Source organism: Sinocyclocheilus rhinocerous, unplaced genomic scaffold (assembly GCF_001515625.1).
Source record: "Sinocyclocheilus rhinocerous isolate Xijiao unplaced genomic scaffold, SAMN03320098_v1.1 scaffold2529, whole genome shotgun sequence".
Classification (NCBI taxonomy): Eukaryota; Metazoa; Chordata; class Actinopteri; order Cypriniformes; family Cyprinidae; genus Sinocyclocheilus; species Sinocyclocheilus rhinocerous.
The window spans coordinates 463,557-489,724 of NW_015658742.1; the positions used below are offsets into that span (position 1 = coordinate 463,557).

The 26,168-nt window shown below is 37.8% G+C and overlaps 1 long non-coding RNA gene across 1 annotated transcript; it reads right to left on the reverse strand.

The window, feature by feature from the left end:
* Window positions 1–786: 786 nt before the first annotated feature.
* LOC107722868 (uncharacterized) lies at window positions 787–25,915 on the reverse strand. Its single transcript, XR_001637854.1, has 3 exons — window positions 25,905–25,915; window positions 18,856–18,861; window positions 787–878 (listed from the first exon to the last, which is right to left on the reverse strand). It is a non-coding gene; the product is annotated as an uncharacterized LOC107722868 (long non-coding RNA).
* Window positions 25,916–26,168: the final 253 nt, after the last annotated feature.

Sequence of the window (26,168 nt, forward strand, 5' to 3'; positions counted from 1 at the left end):
ACAGTGAGTCAGTGTCATGGACGTAGGACAGAGCAAATGTAAATATCTTTTCTAGTCTATATTTCCATCTTGTAATGCCGCTGTTTTAGGTATTTTGAATCTTTTTAGAAGACTTTTTGTAATAGAGCAGACACTGTCTGACCGTGTCTACACCGGACGCGACAGTTGTCGTGCCGCGCCCTGCTGCGCTAAAAGTCTGTCTACACTTGACGCGACAAAGCGACAGTTGCAAATCATTTGAACGTAGTGTCAGTACAGTTCGTCATAAATGGAACGAGGCATCAGTTTACTGATGGGGATCATGTTGCATCGCTTGTCTATCCAGTGTAGACAACATCACTGGGTTCTATTGTCTTTTGTCGGATCGCGCCACTCGCGTCCGGTGTAGACATGGTGTGAGTTTTTTTAATGGGTTATGTTATAGCCCTGCTTGTTTTTAATGTTTTTATGAAATATCTGTATTGACTGCATGATCATATCATCGAACAACGGCTCTGTGTAGTTAATGCTGCTCCATGTGAAAGCCCGCAGGTGATGGAGATTTACCGCTGATTACAGAATGGCTTTACTGACAAGATGCGCGTTAAATATCGCATGCGATTTATCGTGCAGCCCTACAGGAAACATTCCTGAACAGTGTTTTCTCGACATGTTTCCGTGTTGTTGTTGCTCAGCAATGGCATGGACGCGATGTTGTCTGGGGGTTTGGCAAAAGGAGAGTGGGACTGTGGGCAGTGCTCGGGGTGGTGACTGAAGGCGGTGACTGAGTAGTTCTGACGTCACCTTTTTACGGAAGTCACAACGGTTGGTGAAAAATCACAGTTACTTTATGCAGGCTGTGTTCATTTGACTGTGGATTGCCTGGATTGAAACTTAAACTTTGAAACTAGACCTTGGTTATCGTGAAAAGCCAGGAGATTTCAGTTTTGACAATACGGGACCTTTAACAGTGAGATTGTAATTGTAATAATGACTGTAGGAACAGTATGTGCTGTTCTGTCCTTCCTCTCTTGTTACACCCTGTGACAATGAACTATACAGTTCAACTTGCTTGTTTTGCTAACCATTAAAGGCAACCATAAATGGTTTACCATGTAATCATGGTCGCTACTAACCTCGTTTTACATTAATTCCTTTAATCATCATCATATTCCGGCATATTCTCTGTATCGCAGAATTTACATTCCCACATCAGATATTTTGAATAACTGTTTTGATAACCGGTATTCATAAAATTGTTTTCTAATGATCAAGAAGTCAGAATTTGCTCCGCAGCTGTTCTCAGCCCGAAATCAGCCATCAACGTTTTATTAAAACAGAAAATTACCTCGTAAACATGCCACTTTGCTATGAAGTCTTAATGAGTATGTGGCTAGATGCAGGTTTCAGATGTTTATAGAATATAGTCAAATATACCAGATGGTTTACGCTCTGCATTCTGCAATTGGGTCGAACATCTTAAAATGCTTTCATGTTGTTTCCTGTAACTGGACTGAGGTTGCTGGTGGCTTACAAAAGGCACATTTTTGAAAGCCAATTCCTATAAATATCTGCGATTTATCAAATTGGTTCAATGGATGGTGGTTTTGCTCTTGTTTGGGGAGTTTGTGGAGTACTTTACAGTAAATTGAGGAGGGAAAAATAAGACATTTGGAAGGAGGAAGGAGAGAAGGGGGAGCAAGAACTTGGACCTGTTGGATTGAAACCCAAATTGCCCTTTAGAACGGGAACTGCCTGAGAGCAGGAAACAACTTCAAAGCCTCGGATACGTCTCAACCATTTGTAGACACCACAATTGCGATGTTCCTTTCTCTGCTGCCTGCTTTTTATGCTGGAATGCTGGGAAGTATACTTGGCTGTTTAACTAGCTCAATTGACAATAAACGTATTGAGTTTTTTCTCTTTTCCCCCCAAAGACTTTCTATACAACTTTTCTTACTCTAACTGGAACATAATCAGAACATAACCAGAACCAGTGCACAGCAGATGTGGAGTCAACGGCTAAAACTTACACATAAGCTGATATATCTCTTCTGAGAGGGTCATGTCATATTTTGTTATTCTGCTGTTGTGTCTACATGCAAAACTTCCATTACTTTCTCACATTAGGTGGTGATTAAACAGAAACTTTGAACTGTCATTGTCATTTTACTTCCTTCATAAATTTGAAAAGTCTGAAACCGTATATCAGTGTCACGCCCCTGGTCTCTGTCTGTGTGTTTTTCCTCCCCCACGTGCTCCATGACCCAGTTTTCTCCCATGTTAATTGTTTCATTAGTTCCAGGTGTTACCGGACGATGCGCTCTGTGCGTTCTATGACGCCAGTTTAAACTCCTCGTACAGAGCGCCGTTGTCCGAGGAAGGCCCTCGAGCGAATTTCGCCGCATTTGTGGAGTGGATCTCGCCAGTGCCACCCCGGACCCAGTGCCCAGCCCACCATCTCCCCTCTGCGCGGAGCGCATGCTAGAGCTTGCTGCGGCCGACGAGCCGTTGCCGCATGGAGCAACAGAGCAACAAATCGCTGCTGAGCCGGAGCTGCAAGTGACGTCAGTCAAGGTGCGAGAGCCGGCAACAGAGCCCGCCACGAGGGAGACAGAGAGAGCGCAGAGTGGAGCTCCGCCCACTGCACCGCGGCTGAGGATGAGCTGATTATACAGCTGGGACTGCTGGACTTCGAGGGGGACCTTATAAACTGGGAAACTGAGCTGGAAGCCGACATGCCCCCTCTCCTCTCTCCTTCGTCCCTGCTGGTCCCGTCCAGCCCTGAGTGGGCTCCCGTTTCCCAGTCCAGCAGAGAGAAGGCTCCAGTCCCTGAGTTTAGCCCAGAGAGGGCTCCAGTCCCCGAGTTTAGCCCAGAGAGGGCCCGAGTCCCCGAGTCTAGCCCAGAGAGGGCTCCAGTCCCCGAGTTTAGCTCCGCCTCGGCCCGTGGACCCGTCAGCTCCACCATAGCTCTTAGCTCTCTCCTTTCCGCCGTGGCCCGGCAGTCCACTAGCTCCACCAGGCTCCCTCGTCCCTCCGGCTCCGCCTTGGTCTGGCGTCGACCATCCTGCGCCTTGGGACTCCACTCCTCTGGCTGCGCCTCGTCCCTTCATCCCTCCGGCTCCTTTAGGCTCCTTCATTCCTTCGTCTCCTCCTCAGTCCTCTGTCGCTCTGGCTTCACCGCGGCCTTTTGGATCCACGCCTCCGCGTCAGTCGCCGGCTCCATCTGTCCGCCTTGGCCCTCCGGATCCTCCCCGTCACCCTGGCTCATCTGCTCTCTGTCTCCGCCTCGGGCTCCTCCGCCATCTGCTCCACCGGCGTTGGTCGGCCCCCTGGAGTGGGCGACCATTCCTCCTCCATGGCTCCTCCCTCCGTCGGCTCCACCGTGGGTCGCTGTCATGGCTGTGGCCTGGGTCCTGTTTGGCCCCTCCTGCTCCAAGTCCTTCCTGTTGCCTCCCTGGCTCCTCCCTACATCGTCACCTCCCTGGACTCTGTCTGCCGGCCCCCTCCCGGGTATCCATCCTCCTCCCGAGCCTCCTCCCAAGTTCCCACCCGTGCCCCCCCTCTGTTGTTCTACGGCGCGAGGACGCGCCTTCCAGGAAGGGGGCGATATGTCACGCCCCTGGACTCTATCTGTGTGTTTTTCTTCCCCCACGTGCTCCATGACCCAGTTTTCTCCCATGTTAACTGTTTCATTAGTCCCAGGTGTTTCTCGTCATCCCCTCCTCTAGTCCTGTGTATTTAAAGTGAGTTCTATTCAGAGTTCCTTTGTCTGGTATTGAATGTTCATCGTTCATCTTTCATCGTTCACCTATGTGTGTGTTCCTAGTTCCGTTGGATGTTAATTAAAGTCTCTTTGTTTGAAGTTTACTCAACGTCTCCCCGTTCCTCCCTCCGTGCTCCTCACAGTAGCGATCGTGACAATCAGGGTGAATAAATAGGATTTTCATTTACCTTGTGTAGTTGTGTTAAAGGGGTCATATGATGCTGCTAAAAGAACATTATTTTGTGTATTTGGTGTAATGAAATGTGTTAATGCGGTTTAAGGTTAAAAAAACACATTATTTTCCACATACTGTACATAATTTTTCTCTCTCGATTTTTACAAAGCTCATCGTTCTAAAAAAGCGAGGTGTGCTCTGATTGGCCAGCTATCCAGTGCGTTGTGATTGGAGGCGTGGTTGACTCTTAACTTTTATAAAGAATATCTCTTTGGATTTGAGACTTTAGTCTTTGCAACTTTACAGATCTTCTTTATGCACCAAGAGCTTGTAACACTCCAAAGACAATGGAAAAATTGAAATCGCATCATATGACCCCTTTAATCATTTTTAAACATGAGGGAATGTCATGCAACCTTTTTGCATTTCTACCAAGATTATATTCGTTTGGTTGGACACAGATATTGGAAGATATGAGAGTTACCAAAGATATTGGTAGTGTTGTCTTCTCTCATTTATATATATATTGCATGTATGTATATTATATTTAAACAGTCCTTTCATGGTTTTTCTAATATGTCATTCAGTTTAATGTCAACATGCTGCTTTAACACATCATTTACAATATTAATGATGTTAGCTTGAAAGGAATTAAATGAAATATGCATTTTTTTTGGCATTATGTACTCATGAAAGATCAAATCAACATCAGTCACAATCAGATCAGTCAAACCTTATCATGACTCGTTAAGTCAGCGTAAGAAGTTTGTCATTTATCTCCGAAGAAATTTCAAGTCTGTAGCTTGTGTCTATCAGGGTGAACGTGTGGGGTGTAGGTTACTAAGCAGAACAACGGAACAAACACTGCAGAAAAGGCACGTTTCAACACATCTTGTTGGACCCTTAACAATATGTGGAGTTAAGATAAGATTAATTAATATGCCATTGGCTGGGGGAATTTACCATTTTAATATCACAGTAACTCTGAGCCGTACCTGTTCCCCTGTTGAAGGTGATGTTTATCATTTTTATTATGGCAAAATACTTTCTCCTGTCCCAGTTTAGTGCACAGAAACAATTTTAAGTAAGTCATTTATTCAAAACACACAGGGCTCAAGCTAGTGATTTTTCAAAGCAAAGCATTTTGGGGTCAGACGACCATGCATTTGTAATTAGTCAACATAATCTTCTCATTCTGCACTCTTAATGCTTATTCCCAAAGGGTCGGGTGGTGAGTGTCGTGTGGCAGCTGAGGTCTCACACTGGCAGGAGCTCAGAACGGCGGTTCACCACAGTCAGGACCTATGACACAGTCAAACACCTAGCACAAATGGCCCAAGAGCTGTTAAATATTTAATGTCTGACACCCCTCTCACATGTAAAAAAAAAAAAAAAAAAAGGTTTAAAAAATATTAAACAGCACAACATTGTTTTAAACATTGATAACAATAAGAAATGTTTCTTGAGAACCAAATAAGCATTTTAGAATAATTTCTGTCTGTAGAATAAAGTAATGTATGTGAAAATACAGCTTTGCGATCACAGGAATAAATTACATATATAATTTATTCCTATAAATATATTGTAATAGACTTATTTCAAAAACATGATCAAAATAATAGCACAAAATTATAGTATAAAATTATAATATTGTCCATTGAATTCACTGTTATTTATGTAATATTTACTTTGTGTTATAAAAATGTTTGTTTATTCACTTTTTGAAATTGAATTTAACAATTTTAAATTGACGGGTCTTTTTTCCTCTCATAATTAGACATGTTATTGAGATGTTATTATGGGAGCCTGTGTTTTGTCAGTTTTGTGGTTGGTTTAGTTTAGAAACGAATGAGTTCAGAAACAACAGTCTCAGGATAAAAAGAATGAGAAAAATAACAAGCCGGCTAAAGCTGATTTCATACGTAAGCAATAGTGATGAGCTGTTTATACAGGTGCCTTTTATTTAAAGTTAGCAAACTAGAACTGATGGCATTATGATTATCCCACACTTGTGCCGTTTGCACTTCAAAGGGATAAGCTGCTTCAGAAAATAATTGCTCAGTTATACATGTAAGTGTTTGCTGTGCAGCAATAAATGGAATCCAGGGGCCTAAAACATAAAGCTTCTTAAAAAGTGAACTGTGTGTGCTAACATACTTTTTCCTCCAAGCTTAATATTGGTAACTATAAGTAATCTATTCGTAGATTGACTTGTATACATTGTGTCCAATGACATGATTTGGGTACAGGACCAATGACATGGAGTTCTGGAAACAGTAATTATTTTGTCAATTTCATTTGGTGCCTTTAAACACAACTGCATTAAGAAGTGTAAATTATATGGCCTGTTAAAATGATATGTATTCACCCAACAAAAATTCTTGACCAAATGCATTAAAGGACTTTCCTTACCTACACTAGCATTCCTTTCTTGCTGTGTTTTTGTAACATTTGCTTCACGTGTCTGTTTTGCTGTGTGTTTATGCATGTGCACACATGTAGCGTGTTTTGTTCGGCCGCACTATTGCTGTTTTTAGAGCTGATAACCTCAGATAACAACTTTTCCCTTTGATTTTTTTCACTTCAGAGGATTTAGGTGGATATGCTGTTTTTGTGATAGGCAGTAAGTAAAAACAGCATGAACAAAAGCCAAGTGGGTTTGTTCTGATGTGCTTTTACACATGAAAACGTTCAAACGCGTGTTGACAACTTTGTCTAAGTGCCGATTTACAGCCAGTGCCACCATCATTCTAACAATCTCTTTAGTGTTCCACTGAAGGAGGAAAAAGTTTTGGAAATAACACGAGGGTGAGTAAATTATGACAGAATCTTTGATTTGACTCAAGAACAATCCACCTCGGATGGCTCATTGTTTGCTAATTGTTAAAAAGCAAATGGAAAACCCCAACATTGTGTAGCGCTGGGAGCCGTTGACAGTAATGCTCAGTGCCCACATTTTGGTCCAGTTGGTCCATATCCAGTTTCATGCCTCTCCTCATATAACTTTGATGAAACCAGCGCAGCTCGAGCAGCAAAGTCCGTCCAGAAAAGGAAAGAAAAGGTCACCCACCACATCTCAGTGATGTAATTCAATGCTGATACATCTGGAGCATGTCAAAGCATGCGGGCGTACGTGTGTGCGCATGTAAGTGCGAGCATGTGTTCATGACTTTCATACATGTTTGCGCATGTCTTGAAACAGAAAAGTGTCACTCTTCTGGTAACGTGAGATACTCTGTCATCATGTGTGTTTGGGATGTAGAGAACGCAGGGGCGTAGTAACCATTTTATCCACTTTTAGATTTTTCTAAGTTCATCCCTCCCACTTTGAAGGGGATAATCGTTATATTTTAAGAGTTTCGTTTTGCTTGGCTGCAGGGCAAAGAAAAAATTGTAGCTGGGCCTGTAAAATTATAGAAGCTTTTACTAGGAGCGTCGGCAGTGTACTTTTATGATTAGTTCTTTTGCATTATTTTGCTAGGTTGGATCCTGCATCTTGATTTGTTTATATTAGATGTGTCTTTATTGTTATATTCTTAAACTTCATAATCTTTTGGGGTATTGGCAAGATTTTATAATGGTTTTGGGGGAAAAAAGTCTCACCAAGGCTGCATTTATTTGATCAAAAATACTGTAAAAACAGTAATATATTAAGAAATATTTTTACAATTTAAAATATCTGTTTTTATTTGAATATATTTTAAAATGTAATTTATTCCTCTGATGACAAAGCTGAGTTTTCAGCAGCCATTACTCACATGATGTTTCAGAAATCATTCTAATATGCTGTTTTGGTGCTCAAGAAACTTGTTGATAACAGTTGTGCTGCTATAGTAAATATTATTGTGGAAATCGTGAGGTCCCACTTTAAATTAAGTGGCCTTAACTACCATCTACAATATGTACTTACTTTAAATAATAATTTGGTACAATGCACATATTGTGTACATACATGTTTTTACATTGTACTTATATTTTAATATTACCTGCATGAAATTACATCTGTAATTAATTTCTGTAATTAGCCTACATTTATAATTACACTGTTGACCCATCCCTTACTTAACCCGCCCTTAAACTTACCCATACCACCAAACCTGTCCCTAACCTTACATGTATCCCACCTCAAAATCAGCAAAAGTGTTTTACAATACAATATGAACACAGTAAGTATATTGTACTTATTTTTTTGATGTAAGAACATAGTAGTTAAGGCCACTTAATATAAAGTGGGACTGATTTTTTTTGTAACAATGTAGAAAGCATTTTAATCATTCCTTGTTTAATAAAGGTAGTAATTCCTTTCATATAAAAACTTCTGACCCCAAATTTTTGAACGGTATAGTGTACATACACACCTTTTGTAACACTAAGAAATTTTCTTAACGGCTTGAGCAATAGTTCAGAAAATCCCCCTGACAAAAGAACTATTAATTCAGTGTACGATACTGTCCCGTCTTCAGTTACTTCATGGCAATGATTCAGTCAGTTTCTCAAGCAAGACTGATGGGCCTTTCCAAAACAATGCGAACATTATCTATTTACCACTGAAAAACAGCTCACACAATTGGAATCGGAGTCAAAGCCAAGTATAAGAGCATGCTTGTGTTTGCTTGCACTGTCCTTTTCCCCTGCATTGCAGTGGCTGGTGCTCTGTTTTTGGATCTTGGACCAAACACTAGGGAACAGAGTATATTTAGGACATATATATTTTCTCTCAGAATGTGCTGTTTTAGAAAATTCTTAAAATGGATTAAATTAAATCTAGTTAAAACAGGGAGGGTCTCAAATCTCTCTAAATTGGCCATCTAAAGTGCAATCAGTTTGGTTATTTGCAAAACATCTGCAGAATGCTTTGTGTTCCTTGTTCACCAGAGAGTCCCTGTACACCTTTAGGGTTTATTTCAAGTCATTGTCAAGTTGAAAAACAAATGGATCACCTAGATGTCTTTGAAGTGCGCTACACGGCCAAGAGTATGTGAACACCCCCTTCTAATTAACGGGTTTGTTTCAACCCCTTTATCTTAATGCTACACCATACAGTGACATTATAGAGATTTGTGTGTTTCTGACCTTATGGCAGCGGTTTGAGGAAGGGGCTTTTTCTGCTCCAGTGTAACAATAGCCATGTGCACAAATTGCCCATGGTTTGGAAAATTACATGCTCCAAAAGCACATGTGAGTGTGGTGTCCAGGTGTCCGCATACTTTTGGCTATATAATTTATAACTGTATCAGTTCTTGCCTTGGAAGGTGACTAACTGTGGCGCTATCTGTGGACTTTGCAGGAACACCTGATTGTGACACTGGCTCTTCAGCACTTGAGCAGTGTGAAAAACACCTGCAGAACATGTTCACCCTCTCTGCTTCTTACAGATACTTGGCTGTGTTTCTATCCTTCAAACATCTAGGTTTATTTGGACTTCTCTCTGTTCATCTCCCATTACTTTTTACATTGCTTTAAAGTTGTATTAATTGAGCTTGCATTTGTATGTGCAGTGTTTGACTAAATTTGAAAATTGTTGATTAAATTTTATATAGGTTGGCTTCTGTTGTGCCAAAAGTGTGTATTGTGTTGGTGTAGCAGTTGAGGATTACAATCAAATCACAATCATGCTGTTATTCACAAATCATCATATACATTAAAATTAATCAGTAGGCTTTATAACCAAAATGATACACGGCCAATTATATGTTTAGGAATAGTTCACCCAAAAATGAAAATTTGCTGAAAATGTACTCACCCTCATGCCATTCAAGCTGTACTGTAGTTTGTTTCTTCATCGGGACAGATCACTTACTCACCAGTAAGTCCTCTGCAGTGAATGGGTGCCGTCGGAATGAGAGTCCAAACAGCTGATAAAAACATCACAGTAATCCACAATTAATCCATATACACCTTGGATCGCCTGAGGGTGAGTAAAATGTGAGCAAATTTTCATTTTGGGTGAACTGTTCCTTCCTAAAGGTACTAAAAGTGACAATAAAGACATTTACAATGTTACAGAGTATTTCTGCTTAAAATATACATAAATGCGGCGGGGGGGGGGATAAATAAAACAGTTTGCACAAATATTTAAGCACAATAAAAATAAGAAATGTTTAAGCACCAAATGAGCAACTTGGGATACTTTCTGAAGTAATGCAAAATAAATAAATAAATTACATAATACAATATATTGCAATAGAAAATCATTTTGAATTGTTGTAATTATCCACAATATTATGATTTTATGGTATTTTAATCAAATAAATGCAGCCTTGGTTGAGCATAAAATACTAATTTTCCAAAACTTGTTTGACACAAACCAAAAAAATTAGTACAGCATCTGGTAGTTTGGAATTACTTTGCTAGATGTCACATGCTGGCTTGTAGTTTAGTCTACACTGCTTTGCATGGTCCAGTTAGCCTCTACTGGTAAAGGCCGTAACTACGTCTTTTTTCTGCCAAAATGCATCGTTCTCCACTGACAGTCATTCCAATTTAGCCATGTATTGTAATGAAATCCATTTTTTGCATGCATATGAATTGAAAATACTTCATAATAGAAGTTATTTTGCCAGTGACTAATTTTGACATCTCATTATTATCAGCATTATTATGACAACGTCATTTAGTTGTGGCTCAGATTAGTCTGATGTCACTGACAGCTCCGCTGATTGGCTCATAAAGTTCTGTTAAAGCAAAGATGGCAGCAACGGGTTTTTAATTTAGGGAAAAATCGGGCATTTGGAGACATATTAATGGATTAAATTTGGTCTGATTTCCCTATAAAATTCCACAAATCCAATCAGAGTGGTTTGTCTATTTGCAGATAAATCTGTAAATGTTTAACCAATCAAAAAAAAGTTTTGAAAAGCCTAAGTGAGTTGGTCCTCACTGAGGATAAAAAAAATGCTATTTTCGAAAGGATGACCCAGTAAATTGAAAGTAAGCAACTGACTCCTGTGTTTATGGAAAGTGGGTTTAGAAAATTCTGGGTTTGAAAAGAAAAATAGCATCTGTCAAGTTTGGTTATGTAGAGATCTGTGGTTTACTGAAAGGCAGCAGGATATCCGTCAGCTTTAGCAAGGACACAGCTAATCAGGAAAACCGCAGGAGTCTTAGGTTCCGTAAGGCCGCTCCGCATACTCAGACCCTTCACAGCAGATTGATTCCTATCTGATGGAGGCAAAGGCTGCTAATTGGGATTTAATCCCCTTTATTGAGCATGAATAAGTTCTGGGACTTCTCTAGATGATTCATTTGAAGATAAGATTTTAATATCTTAATGTTTTGGCAATTAATCTCATAAGAGCCTTTTTTCCCCTCCCCTCCTGTTAAGCATCAAGAGCTGCACCATCAGGAAACCAAGCTGAATTAATCCATTACATTTTGTTTGCTTCTTTTTTTTTTTTTGTGAGATTTTCAGTCTGAAGTTTTTTTTTCTTTTCTTTTTATATTTTATATATTAGTTGGGATTGAACAATCTTCATTAAATAATTATTATATTGAGCAAAATGATAATTTTAGGTCTATAATACTATTTGGATTTAGTTGTTGTCATCAGAATCTGTTTTGTTATGTTAGTTTTTACTGTTTTGTTTTTATCTCAAGTGCTGCATAATGTGAAGCAGCTGACGCCAGATTTCTTTTGTTATGAAAGATCCTATGTTTTGGTTTGTGTCCATCAAGTTCCAAAAAAAAAAAGTATTTAATTAACTAGATTATTATTTAAAAAATTGAAATTATCTCATGGCTATTTATTAATTATTATTAATTAATTTATAAACTCCTGCTGCAATAATTATATAGTGATATCTACCTCTGTCTGAATATGAAATTAATCATTTTGGTCACACCACCCACCCTAGTCAACAGACATGCCTCAATCTGTTCTCTAAAATTTGGTGTTCCTGGAATCAAATAGCTTATTATGTCTGGTTGAGAGGGAGGGTCATTAAATGACGATTTATAGGAAATGGGAGTTTGACCCAGAATGTATTCAGTATTGTCTCAGTTGTTGTTTGATTGTTTGTAATAATCAAACATTGTTATATATCAGTCCCTCATTTACTCGATTAGGCCTGCAGATTCCCACCTGTGGATAAAATAATATCTTAAGTCCATATTAGTGTGCTTTTAAAGGGCTTTTGTCCAACAGATGGTTTTGCAAATCCCCCATCATTTGCTTCAGAGTGTGGACGTTTGTTTATAAGAGCTTTTCGAAAAACATCATAACCTGACGTGACATCCAAAAGATACATTTGAAATTGGACTTGTATCCAAACAAATTAACAGATTACAGAAAGTAGCATATTTCAGCCACTCTGCAATGTTCGACAATAAATTGAGTCTAAAAAGAGATAAAGATGCAGGGCAAACATTTGGTATATTCAGTAATCCCCAACATACTTGACGATCTTTTCTTGTTCATGGATAAATAGGTCAGGAAGAGTTATGTAAAAGAAATTCAGCATAGAGCTATAAATATACCAAATCTGCATGTTTTAAACGGAAGTCTGCGCTTCTGGGAAAGCACTTAGTCATGGCAATAAAATACTTATTTTCTTTAATCCGAAATGCCTACAACTCCATGTCGCTGTGAATGATACAGTGCTACATCCTACTATCTAACCATTTTAATCCTTAAAGATTTGTTTATATAGTATTTCTTTCCTGAATCAGAAATTGTCACTGACATCAATTATTTTACAAATATTATTTAAAAATGTTTCTTTAATGATGGTCGTTCATTCTCAGGGCAGGTTTTGCATGGCTGCAACTCAGAAAATGTGAAAGAGTCTGATTTGCCCTTCCATAGTCAATTATTGCCTCTGTCCCGTTCAGGAAAATAGCCCCACAGGATGCTTTTCTGTTGCTTTGAGGTTAAATTCAGGTGGCAAGGAGAAAGGGTACAGCATGGCGGATGGCCTAGAACAACAAATGCATTGTGGTTTGTGCAGGGCTTACAAAGCCAAAGCTTATGCTTAGACACTTTGTCAGATGTACAACAGATCAGATTCCTCATCACCTTCACCAAAATGCCACTGTATGTACTATATATCCCAACTCGTTTTACTGTTTTAGGCTTGATAACATCCCCCCAAACTGACTCTTAAAGGGATAGTTCTCCCTGAATGAAATGAAAATTCTGTCATCATTTGCTTAACATCACGCAAACAAACCTGAAAAGCAAAAGAAGAAAAAGAGGGGTGGTTTCAGAGCCTTTTGACTTTCACTGTATGGGCAAAAATAGTTAAAACATTCAAAATATATTTTTCTGTTCTGCAGAAGAAAGAAAGTCCTACTGGTTTGAAGGTGAGTAAATGATTATTTTTGGGTGAACTATGGGTGAAAATGGGTGAGTGATGAGTGATGATTTTTTGGGGTGGGGTGGGGGTTTTGGGCCAAAATAGTTTGAGGGTGAATAAATTGTTTTTTGGGTGAAATTATGATTTTTTTGGGTGTGGGCCAAAAGAGTTTATCAAAATATCTTCCGTTGTGTTCTGCAGAAGATAAAACGTCCTACTGATTTGAGGGTGAGTAAATGATGATTTTTCGGCGAGCTATCCCTTTAAGTTTAAGCTCAAGCCTGGTAAGTGCTAATTATAGGATATCTAATGATGCTTATGTAATCTTAGCTGTATTATTTGTTAAAACTTGTCTTGAGGAATGCTGCCATGTAGTGTTGATACCATTTCAAACGGTCCTGTTTAGGATTCCTCGTGGAATGCGAGGAATGGCGAAGCAAAGCAAACATCGCTGCCGACTCTGCGACCTAAAACAACAAAATGATTGATGCCGCAGTTTAATGTTCGGGGCATGTGGCAGAGATTAATTCTCATTTGGCTCTTTGTGTTAACGCTATCTCGTGCATCTAAGGAGCCTGCTCATTGTCTCGCCGAACTGGCAGGTTTTGAATGATGTGCACTCGCGTCTTTGTCAGCGTATTAGGTGGAATATCTCGGTCCATTCACGGACAATGTGATGAATGAAACAATACTCTTTCAGGCTCAGAATATCTCACACCATCATCCACCATATTGGCACGCGATACAATGAGATTTAGCGCGTAGGCCCTGCAGGTGCTTTCTGCCCTGTGTTTCCCACACCTGGAAGGGCACCAAAGGGCATGGACACCCTACACGCCTATTCAGCGTCGTGTCTCGCAGGCTCCGCCCACTCTATAGGATACACTACTCCGCCAGCGTGCTAACAATGAGCATCGCTATCACTGTCCATCTATTCAACGCTGGGCGGGACGCACTTATCATAAAGGCTCCTGTCATTTTGATGGCTGTTATCATTGAATACGCCTTCATGAAACCAGACATAAAAAAGACTGCCACCTTGGGAGGCCCTGTTCCAATCCATCTCCAAAGGAAGAGAAAGAGTCGGGGTCAGAACCTCCACTTTTCAGTTGTCATTTATCACGTCAATAGAGACTGTACATTACAAGGGATTAATCGGGCTGAATTGAGGCACCTAGAGGAAAATGATATACGGGGACGGCTTGAAGATCAAGAGATAAAAGAAAGTGGTAAAGAAAGAACTATGGGATTTTGAGCCCTTTGATAGGTGGCCAATCTGGCACGGAGCAGCGGCGCCAGCGCCAGCAATATGTCTTTACTGTATTATGAGCCGCGTACTGGAAAGCTCAGTACTGTCATCAAATGTCATCGGAAAGCTGTAATTGGACTGCATCCTCAGGCTTTCGGGTCAGAGATTGCAGAAACTATGCGCGTCTGATTTGCATCCTCGGATGGCCCCGTATAGAAATGAGCGAGCTGATGGCATGCAGTCATTATTTGCCTGCCAGATTAGTCTTGTGACTACAGCAGAAATCGCAGGCCCCGCTGCGCCCACTGTCCTCTCTCTTCATGTGCACTGGTTTGAACATCTCTTTCCGAGAAGGTCACATGGCGGTTCATTTACTGCCATTTATGACATAATTTCTTTGTTAGAAGAACTTGACTTGCTGAACAGATTTTTGTGTTGAAATGGGAGCATATAAATGATTTGGGGTGGTTTGCTGCAGTCTCTATGTTTTTTGGAAAATACCTGTACTTTTAAAAAGAAATCAGGAAAACGGCCCGCTGAAAACACAAGAGGTGTCTTTACAGACCAGTAATAAGTGTTGTTTGTTAATAGTGATGTCTGGGTCTGAAGTGTGAGAGATTTCCTTTTGCATTTTAGTTTGATAATAAAATGTACCAAGTAACAAATGTTCTTTTGCTATTTGTTATAAGCATTTTGCAATAAGTCTGATGTTCGTCCAGTTAATTGTTCTGGCACTCAGGGGAAGGGGGTTGGGTAGAAAAAGAAAGTTATTTTGTTTAAAATCAAAGTTACTCTAGGGAGTTCCTTTCGAATTATGTTACTGTTGTCTCTTGGTTTTTCCCCTCCTTAAAGAATTCAGAGCCTTAGAAATTACTTTTTTTTTTGGTACTTAACCATCAATGCAATAAAACCAAATGCATATAATATGCATTATAAATAATTACACTGCCCTGTTGGAAAACCATCTAGCATGTGTTAGATTTATAAAAACTATAAAAAAATAACTGTTTTACATCGATACATGTATTTTAAAAATGTATTTAAGTTCTTTTGGACTGAAGCAATGCAACACCCGCTGAGTGGCATTAAACAGCTTGAAAGATCAAAGACAATTATAACAATATAACTCTGACTGGATTCGTCTGAAAGAAGAAAGTCATATACACCTAGGATGCCTCGGGGGTGAGTACTCAAACGGGGGTGAGTTTTCATTTTTAGGTGAACTAACCATTTAACTGTCACTTTTGATCTGCTTAATGCATCCTTGCTGAATAAAAATATTAATTTCTTTGGGGGAAAAACAACAACAACAAAACCTTTTGAGTCTATCTCTATCCCACAGCAATCCATTCTGCAATCTAGTTCTTGTATTTTGTCAACACATTTTTTTTTTTACTTATGATCAGATCTTTGAATCACATTCTTGTGGACAAAGCATTTTTAAGTTACTTGAAATTAGTAAGTGGTTTTCAGTGATAATTCAAAAAAAAATTATAATGAATCACAGGTAATTAAAGAGGTAGTTCACCCAAAAATAAAAATGATCATGATTCACCCACCCACGTCATTCCAAATGACTTTTTTTCTTCTTCTATGTGGAACTTGTAAGAAGATATTTTGAGAAATGTCTTATTGTTTTTGTCCATATAGTGGAAGTTAGTAGTTACCTAAACAATTTGATAATCAACATTCTTCAAAATACCATCTTTTCTACTCCACAGACAAAAATAAAGTCTTTTGTTTTTAACTATGACAATGAGTAAGTGGTGAGAGAATTTTCATTTTTGGGTGGACTGTCCCTATACATCTAACTGTCAACTAATTAAGAATTAGTTGGAATTAAGTCTATTTTTAATTATTTTGCCTTTGACATCATCTTTTCATAATTATATTCAGGCTTTTGATACAGCACCATCTCAATAAATTTAAATAATCACATATTGAGTAATTAGTCATTTAAAAATACATTCACTCTAATCATAATTGTGACACTGAAACAGACATTGTTGCATGCATTTGGTGAATCCTCACGTGCAGTTGCAAAGTCTTCTGTCTAAATAACAGGAAGCCTCGTGTCAGCTCAGCAGTCATTGGTAAACCAGAGGATTGTTTACTTGTGATGTTAGGGGCGTCTTGGCCTTGATGACCTCTTTTTTTCCCCCTTGGCCCCTAATAAGTCTTGATTCTACAGCAGTAACAGAATGGTCAAACATATGTCAAGGGTAATCAAGGTCCAAATGCACCTGACCTGATATAATCCCCTTTGAAAGGGGCTTCCAACTGTTTACTATTGTTAACAATGAGTACACCGCTAAAGGAGCTTCGCATTGTGAAAACAGTTTATTGGAGCACTTTACCACCACATAAACTGTCTAACGATCTTCAGAAGATCAAAAAAAAGAAAAAAGGATAGTGCACTCAAAAATGAAACTTATGTCATCATTTACTCACCCTTATGTTGAAAGTCAATGAGGTCTAATGTTGTTTTGGACCCTCATTATGTAGACAAAAACAGTTCTTCAAAATATCTTCTTTTGTGTTCCATAGAAGAAAGAAACTCCTTGGAACAACATAAGGGTGAATAAATTATGACAGAAGTTTCATTTTCCAGGTGAACTACTCCTTTAAATACTAAGAAATGGAGTATACAAATTGTTTGTGCATTGAATTCTTCTTTAAATACTATGGTAGCCCATTTCTGCCACGGAATAAAAAAATAAATAAAATAAAAAAAGGTAATTGCGACTTTCTTCCAATTTTGACATTTTTTAAAATCCCAGTTCAGTTCTGAGTTTGTCTCACAATTTGTACTGTCTCATTTCTGAGAACAAAAGTCACAATTGCAAGATATAAACTCAGAATTCTGACCTTTTTTTCTTGCAATTGTGAGTTCACGTATATCTCAAAATGCAGACGTTTTTTTCTGAAATGCAAGTTTATATCTCACATTTCTGATTTTTTTCTCTGAATTCTGTGCTTACATCCTGCAATTCTGTTTTTTGTTTCTGCCACCAAATAAAAAATACTAAAAAAAGTGACTTTTTATGAAAAGTCAGAATTGCAAGATACAGTATAAACTTTTGTTTCTTGCACTTGCAAGTTTGTATCTCACAATTCAATTTTTTTTTCTTCTTCTCAGAATTGGAAGTTTATATCTTGCAATTGTAATTTAACATCTCACAATTGTAATTTTATGTCACAATTTAATTTGTACCTTGCATTTAGGAGCTTATATCTTGCAATTCTAACGTTATTTCTAAGAATTGTGGAATAAAAGTCAGAATTGTGAAAGATTAGCCCAGAATTGCAAGAAAAAAAGTCTGAGTTGTGAGATTAAAAAGTCAAATTTACTGTTTTTATTTATTCTGTGGCGATAACGGACTTCCATGAAATACTCTTGCAAAATCACCTCAATGCACTGGAAGTGAATCAGCAAGAAAGGTCCTCGCTTTCACAGGGGGTCAGAAAGCGATACTGAGGCGTGCAAGTTGCGCCTCCCGAAACGAGCATTATTACAGACTCCCATATCGCTCATCGGCCATGCTATATTACCCCTCCACACCAACTTACATGGTCCCACCCCCACCGCTAGCCAGGTTTTGAGGGGGTTGGGGTGACAGACCGACCTTGCATGTCCACCAACGGTTACTTTAATGCACTGGGGGTCAAGGGATTAGACAGGGAGGGCTCACCTCTCTCACTGATAATGTGAATGAGGTCAGTGTCGATGAGGGAACTAGCGGAACCCCAACTCCCTCCCTACATCTCTTGGGGCAGCAGCAGTCATGCAGAACTCACAAGTGAACACACAGAGTGTGAGCTCATAGGATTAGGTCACTGAATAAGGTCAGGACACCTCTGTGACGAGGCTTGGAATCCCTTAAACCTGTTCTATTGAACAAAAATGGTTTGCGTCACAACTGTGGTTGTTAGGCAAACGGATTTTACTTGAATTCTGTGGTTTAGCTCTTAGCACTTTGAAGTCATTAGCTAAAGAGAGAGAAAAAAAGTCATGTTCATGTTCAGAACTTGACTGTAATTTAAGCTGAAGTAGTTTTCCATATCAAAGGTGTAATACTTCACTTGTTATCCCTGGCATACGCCACAACAAATACTTAGCTCATTGTTCATTCAATGTGGTTTACCAGTCATACAAGACTACATGATCTTGCCCTATAGCTATCAACATATCTGTAATTCCCTTTGAAATACATGATCTGGGCTTCAAACATGCCTGCTGTCAGAGAGGCAAGTCTCTTATGATAATACAGAACACAAACACAAACAGTAATTTTCAGGGATGACATAAACAGCGATATCACATCTTGTTTAAACATGCTGGAAAATAACACTGCGAGAACATAGCTCAGCATCGCATAGGACGTGACATAACTGGTAGCTTCCTATCAAATGGAGAGAGTGTATATATATATATATATTACACACACAAAACAAACAAAAATATATATATATACTGTTCAGAAGTTTGGGGTCAGTACTTTGTTTTTTCTTCAAGAAAATGTATACTTTTTTTTTTTTTTTAGCAAGAATGCATTAAATTGATCAAATGATGATAACTGTAAAGACACTTTGTGTTAAAAGATGTCTAAATTTCTAAAAGTGTCACGGTTTCCAGAAAAAAAAAATTAAGCAGCACACCTGATAAATAAATAAATACTGTAAATAAAAAAAATTTTGTGCACCAAATCAGCATAGAATGATTTCTGAAAGAGCATGTGACACTGAAGATTGGAGTAATAATGGCTGAAAATTTGGCATTGAAAAAATATATTAAAATAGAGGAAGAGTTTTTAATTTGTTTTAGTTGTAATAATATTTCAAAATATTATTGTTTTTACTGTATTTTTGATCAAATAAATGCAGCGGTGAAGAGCAAAAAGAAGTAAAAAGATAAATTCACACACATATATTTATTATATAAATATCCACAAGTGTGCTATTCTATTCTATTCTATTTTTATCAATAAAATGTGTAAAATGTGGACAGGACTATTGGTTTGGCTGACCAATAGAAGACATGGGATAAACCTGAAACCTGTTTGAAAAACAATCAGTATTTTTGCTTTTTTGTGTTTCTGCACACTAGTGGTGCAGAAATTACTTCAACTTTAATTAGTATGGTTTTCTGTTTTTGAAATTGTATTTATCATAATTGAATTAACTATTCACAAGCAAATGTTTTTGCATGCTTTATGGAAGGGACAACCCTGTTTACCCCGGGAACTTTCATATGCATCATATGCATTGAAACGAAGAGATGTTGGCGAGGAGGAGGGTCTGATCGGGGATCAGGGAGAGCGAACTAGAGAGAAAGGAGAGGTAGTGTCTTGAATAGAGTGAGGGGCTGATGGCTTGTCCTTTCAGTCATGTTCTTTGTTCTCTTCAGAGCGGCTTATGTTCTCCGACTCCACTCATGACAATCAACAGGGGACCGACCATGTACAAGAGCGACCTGCTTCTCTCCTGTCCATCTGTTTGACTACTGACTTCAATAACTCCGATCAGGGTTAATACACTGCTCCGTACCGATTCATTGTATGGGTTGTGTGACAATCAGGGTTTAATGAACAATTTCCATTTTTTTCTCCAAGGTATTCCCCAAGGCTGTGATATTCACTAGGTTAAAACAGAGGGGCAGTTAAAGGCATGTTGAGTTTTTACTACAAGATTTGATTAAACACCATTTCTGTAAGCCCCAAGGTAAACTGAGTGGCATTTGTGCAAATGCTTAGAGCCATTCATTGAGGACTACAGCTTAGGTTTCTTAATACAAAACTGTTTTCAGATAAGTAATCTGCCTTATAATACATTATAATGGCAACATTTATTTCATTTATTATTTTAAACTCATTTGAATAATTTATTCAGGAAACTAAAGCGGATGAACATATAGAGGCCGACCCCTAATTAGGGCTGCATTCTTTGGCTGTGATTGAGTCTCTTCTTTGAGCTTGTGAAACATGTGAACCTGTGGCATTGTGCTTTATCTGATTAAACAGAGCTGCAAACGCTCACTCAGAGGAACACAATTCTAAGCTATTGTTTGTTTTGCTGTGTGCTTGTTGAGTGTGGGGTGGACAGCATGCGTGAAACTAAGCAGTTATTGCCATATACACCTTGTTATTATTCTGTCAGATAGTATTTAGTCATGTCTCTTTGTTCCTTCTTTATAAAGGAGCAGTTGTGTTGAGCCCTTGCTCTCTTGCTCCTGTGTGTCCCCATGTTTGTTTTTACTGCAGTTCACTGTGTTTGGGTTATGGATTGTAATTTTATAATAGTTGTTTGGATAGCCTCAGCTTCTTACACACAAGTAACTCTCTGGCTTATAGAGTTGTTTAACATACCAACTTGACAAGTTTACTTGGTCACATTTCTCTACATTTAGATCGCTTAATGGAGATACAAACAAAAACAACAGCAAAAAATGAGCAATTTTTTTTTGGTCTAGAAATTTACGATGGTGTTATAGACCTATATATAATACTGTTCAAATGTTTGGCATCGGTAACATAAAAAAAGAAAGTAAAGACATTTACATTATTACTATATATATATATGCTTTTCAGCTATATATGTGTATATGTATAATGTGTGTGAGTGTATAATATATATATAACACATTAATGTGCAAAAATACATTTTATAATGTATGAAAGCACAATTTACTGTTGTTATTATACAACATTAAAAGTAGAAACAAATAATTCCAGCATTGTTCAGCTATTAAATATATATATTTAAAAAAAATATTCAATATTTAATATTACCCTAAACTTTAGTGTATATACATATAATTATTTTAGTTAATTGTCTCCTTTATATATATATATATATATGTATGTATGTATGTATATGTATATATATATATGTATGTATATGTATATATGTATGTATGTATGTATGTATATGTATATATATATATTAGGGCTTCAACAACTGAAAGCAAGGCAGTCTCGGTCGAATGTCCACTTCTGAAGCCAGATTGGTTGCTGTCCAGGAGGTTGTTCTGTGTGAGAAAGGCTGAGACTTGGTTGAACTGATGGAGCAGCCCAGTTTGTGTGAAAATGAATGTTAGTACTTTTAGACATGCAATGTGATGAGCTCATGGATCAAGAGAATTTTGCAGCGCATAGCGACAAGCAGGTGTTATAAAGTGCTATAGTGGATTCTCTTGCTATTTAGTGCTGTGAGAAAAAATGATATCAAAAGACCTTTACCCCAGGGGGCCTTTAGCCCTGTAGTACCCTATACATATATAAAATAACTTATTCATATTCACTTTGTATCCCCATGTGTCTGTGGTTATGATACTGCAGCAAGGTCATACAAAGTGTTTTGCATGATATCCCTCCCTGTTTCCCTCCTCTCAAACATTCCTCAGTTCCCATCCTCTGTGTTTTGAAATAGTGCCACATTCCCTCTAGAGTTGTAATGGAATGAAAGTGGCTCTGAACTGTTAGCATTCCTAAGTAAGTCTTCTAATTTTCAGAAAATGCTTGTATCTTGTTCTCCAGTTTGCAAGAGACATGACTTCAGGAATCCAAGGTTTATAAAGAGGTCAAACTATAATGTGTTATTTTATGAATGTCTGTTTCATGGTGTTTGATTAGCAACAGAGAATGGCTTGTTGTTTGGTGATATCATAAATAGAGCTAAACTAAATAACAAAATAAAGTTAATAACTAAACGATCTAACTAAATAAACTGAATAAACACTGCAGCTGAAAACAGGGGAAAAAAAGAATTGGAAAAAATAATAATAGGCAACAACAAAGTGTCCAGACCCTCAATTTAGTGCTAATCCTAAAGTCTGAAAATGCTAATTTACCTTATACGATTAAACCCTGAGAGGATCCAGATGTCAGTGTTTGTGGTGTTTCATCTCTTTTGAACAGACAGTTTACTTTTGTGCTTTATGCTTCTCTGTCTATTCAGCTCATATGAGACAATAGCGGTTTTGTTTGACAAAATCAATGCTGTCTTAGTGAAGAGAGGGAAAGCGGATAAGGTTCCGTTTATTGAACAAAAAAACAGCTGTTCAAATTCAATGTAGAGCAACAAAAATATAGAGAAACAGAAAAATAATGATCAGCAGCAGTGCACATCAAGAAGGGAAAACATTTCATTATATTAAGAAGTGAAAAGAAAATTAGGTCTACTTAAATTTTTTTAAAGCTGTTGAGAAATCATGCTTAATAGTATTGCTGAATTTTAAATTCTGATTGGTTGAAGCCGCATGACGGTTGTCACAAAGTATCAAACGAACCGATTTAATTTGGAGGCATAAGCAAATAATATTTCCCAGAAAAAAATATATTGGGAAATGTGATTGAATTCGTGTTAAAATCTATTAAATTTGATTGACTTTAGTATATTGGCAAATCTGAGCAAAGTGTGAGACATTGTTGAGACCTTTTCTGAAAGTGTAAATGAGAGACATGAAACTTTGAGGCTCTGCAGGAGAAAAATCTAAATGTAGGTGAACCGGGTCTATATTAAATGTAATTGTTGTCATGGAGAAACAATATTAAATTAGATATTAAAAGGATCTCATTGTGATTTTTTTTTTCTGTCCTGTGGGACCCGAAAAAGCAAAGTAATGCAGTTATCATGCTTTCACTTCATTTGACTCAGATGTTTCTCCTAAAATGAACCTCCTTTAGATACATAAAAAAACAGTTTGTTAGAGTTTTGAGTTGCATGAATGTGAATCTCGCACTAAGGTTAATTAGGTCTTAACTAGGTAAGAATCAGTCAAGTTAATTAGGTCTTAACTAGGTAAGAATCTGATGAGAAATGTTTGAGTTCGTCCTGAATTCTCAAATTTTTTGAATACTCTGAGCACACTGTGAGACATGGTAGAGATCTTAGAAACTGCACAAAATCAGTACAAAATTCTGTAGACTGGCTAAAATCACAATTTTATCTCCATTTAGTCATATTACTGTTAATGAGAAACAATTGTGGTAGGAGATTTTTAAGAAGTGTCATTTTTCGCTGTGAGTCTGACTACAGACTTCGGTTTTGAAAGATATTGAGATCGGAACATTACGTCTTCCAGCAAATAAATTTGTCGTCTTCCCATCATGCCATGTGTAAAACATTTGTACTTGTCAAGACCCATCATATCCCTTCCTCTGAAGATGAACTCCATTTGCTCGCCTGCCAGGCTTTACAATGAAAAGAGATCAACTATTCATAAACAACTAGGAGATCAGTGGTGTTGGGCAGGTTGTAGAGTTCAAATCTGGGTCACAGCACACATATCCATAGAGGAAAGATGAACCAGGTGTTGGCTACCTCAGAAAGCCTGTTGTATGTGGGCCATGAGGGCTATTTTCTGCATCTATTCAGTCAGTCCCTCTTAATCACTCCTGGGTTTGTTAGCACCCCCAGGATACACATGATCATGGAAAGATCAAGGGAGAGTTTATGGTCAAAAGTCTGCATGGTCAAGACCACATGTGCCTTAGAAGTATCTGACATGCAATCATACTCCACACAAGTCTTCATTGTAAGAGAAGTGGGTTGTTTTAGCAGCCTAAAATGCAACGTCATATCCTCTTCTTTCATTAATGAAACATTTCCTCACTGTCTTTGCTATGAAAGACCATAAAGATGACTTATGGGAGTGTTTTACCGAAGTCCTCTGTGTCATATGTCTGTTTCTGCCAAACCTCGCCTATATTCCTCTTATCTTTCATTTAGATGCTGAAAACCTCAGCAAACACAACACAGAGCTGTAGCGTTTGATTAATGCGTCTTTTATTGACATGCTCCCTCACATGTGGTTTGGCTATTGTATCACATGTGGTTAACCATGATACAGTAGGCCTTACATAAAGCAGGATGCAAGGCTCCAGCAGCAGACGGTGGCCTGTTTTAATCCTATTTATGACATTGTCGTCCTCTAATAAAAGGGCATCATATATGAGTCTGTCATTATTATGTTTTCTGCTCCTTACGTAAGAATAAAAGACCATGAAGCTAAACAGGCCCTCATGGGGAGCTTTCAGGTCCTATTAAGAACTGTGTCTTGACAAAACCATGACTAAAGAAGTCTTTGTCAGGAAAGACAGCTCAGTTTTGGCTTTTTAAAATATAGATGGTGATATTTTCCCATGCTTTATTGGATATACGGAGATATATGGATATTCAGTGGATCCATACTCCATCAAACATCGCAACACTGCAACTTGTTAAGATTGGCAAAGTGATTAAAAAACTTTAAAATTCAGGGAAAAGAAGTTAATATATTTTGTTGTAGATGGCCAAGGCATTGTGTCCAGTTTGGTGAAAATTCGTCACCATTGAGGGAAATATGTGTGTATATTTATTTAAAGTTTAAAGCCAGGTTTTTGCTCCAAAGTTAAAGTTGTAGAAACCAAACTGTTAATTTTTCTCAAAAAAATAAATATCTTAATAGAAAAATTATGAGGGAACACAAACCTGTTTCTTGATTTGAAACAATATCACTCAATGGAACATGCAGAAAATTAATTTTTATCAAATAAATTAACAGTCTGGTTGCTACAACTTACACTTTGGAGCAAAAATCTGGCTTTAAGCCTAAAATAAATAAAGATTTGACATTTATCATTTATTTAAAAAATTATCGTGATCTTTTTTTGGCCATATCGCCCATTTGTTCTTATGATTTTGTTCTTTTTAATGAATCTCCCACATGCAAATAACAAATCTGTGTAGGAGTTGTTCATGCAGTATGACTATGACGTGTAATTAAAGATGTTTTGTCAGTAGTAGCTTATAAATATGAATGAATTAATTTAATATCATACCACCATTTTTCTTTTTAAATATATAGTTTTATTGGATTGCATTTATGCCATTTCTAAAAAGAAATTCATTGTGTAAACTGTCTGTGTAAATACACCTTTTGCAAGAAATATGCTTTTTTAAGTTTTATATATATATCATTGCATTTTCCCCCAAATATGTATTCTGTAAAATTACTAAAAATAATTATTAGAATAATTAAGAACCAAACTATGCATTTTCAGTAGTAAAATTGAGCAATATAACATAGACATTTGTTACAGAGTTGCTAATTATTTTAGCATGCAGATTTTATTTGCCCATGGCATTTTAGACCTGTCAAACTTTACGTTCCCACATAGAATTCATTGTTTGGTCATAGAGGTCATATTACTGAATCTACTGTCTAGTGTTGACCTAAGCACAGACTGTGACACTGAGGCCAGAGTTCATAAAATAAGCGGGAGCTTATGTAGATTATTTGATAACAGCTGAATGTGCTGTTTCATTAAATATTTCAACTCAGGGATATTATGCTAGAATTCTTGGAAATCCTTTCACTCTGCTGTCACACGAGATATGTGTCAAGAAATATTGTTTTAGCTTAGAGCAAATCTTTTGATAGTGATCTTATCAAGACCTGACTTACAGAGCACAACAATTCAACGGTATTGGTTTGTTGACCAGGATTATGTTCAATTTTTTCATAGATTCTCAAAGAGACGAATTAGAATGATCTCCAAGCAACATGGATCATGAACCCTGTCAGGAACTCTCAGGACTAACGCTGATAATGCTCACTTATTGACACTCGCTTTGTGCTTGTCATTGACCTGTGTGGACACAAGCATGTCCAGGGATGTGACCCCTGATATGGTCAAGGCTGTGTCAGAGGGCACTTGGAGGAAT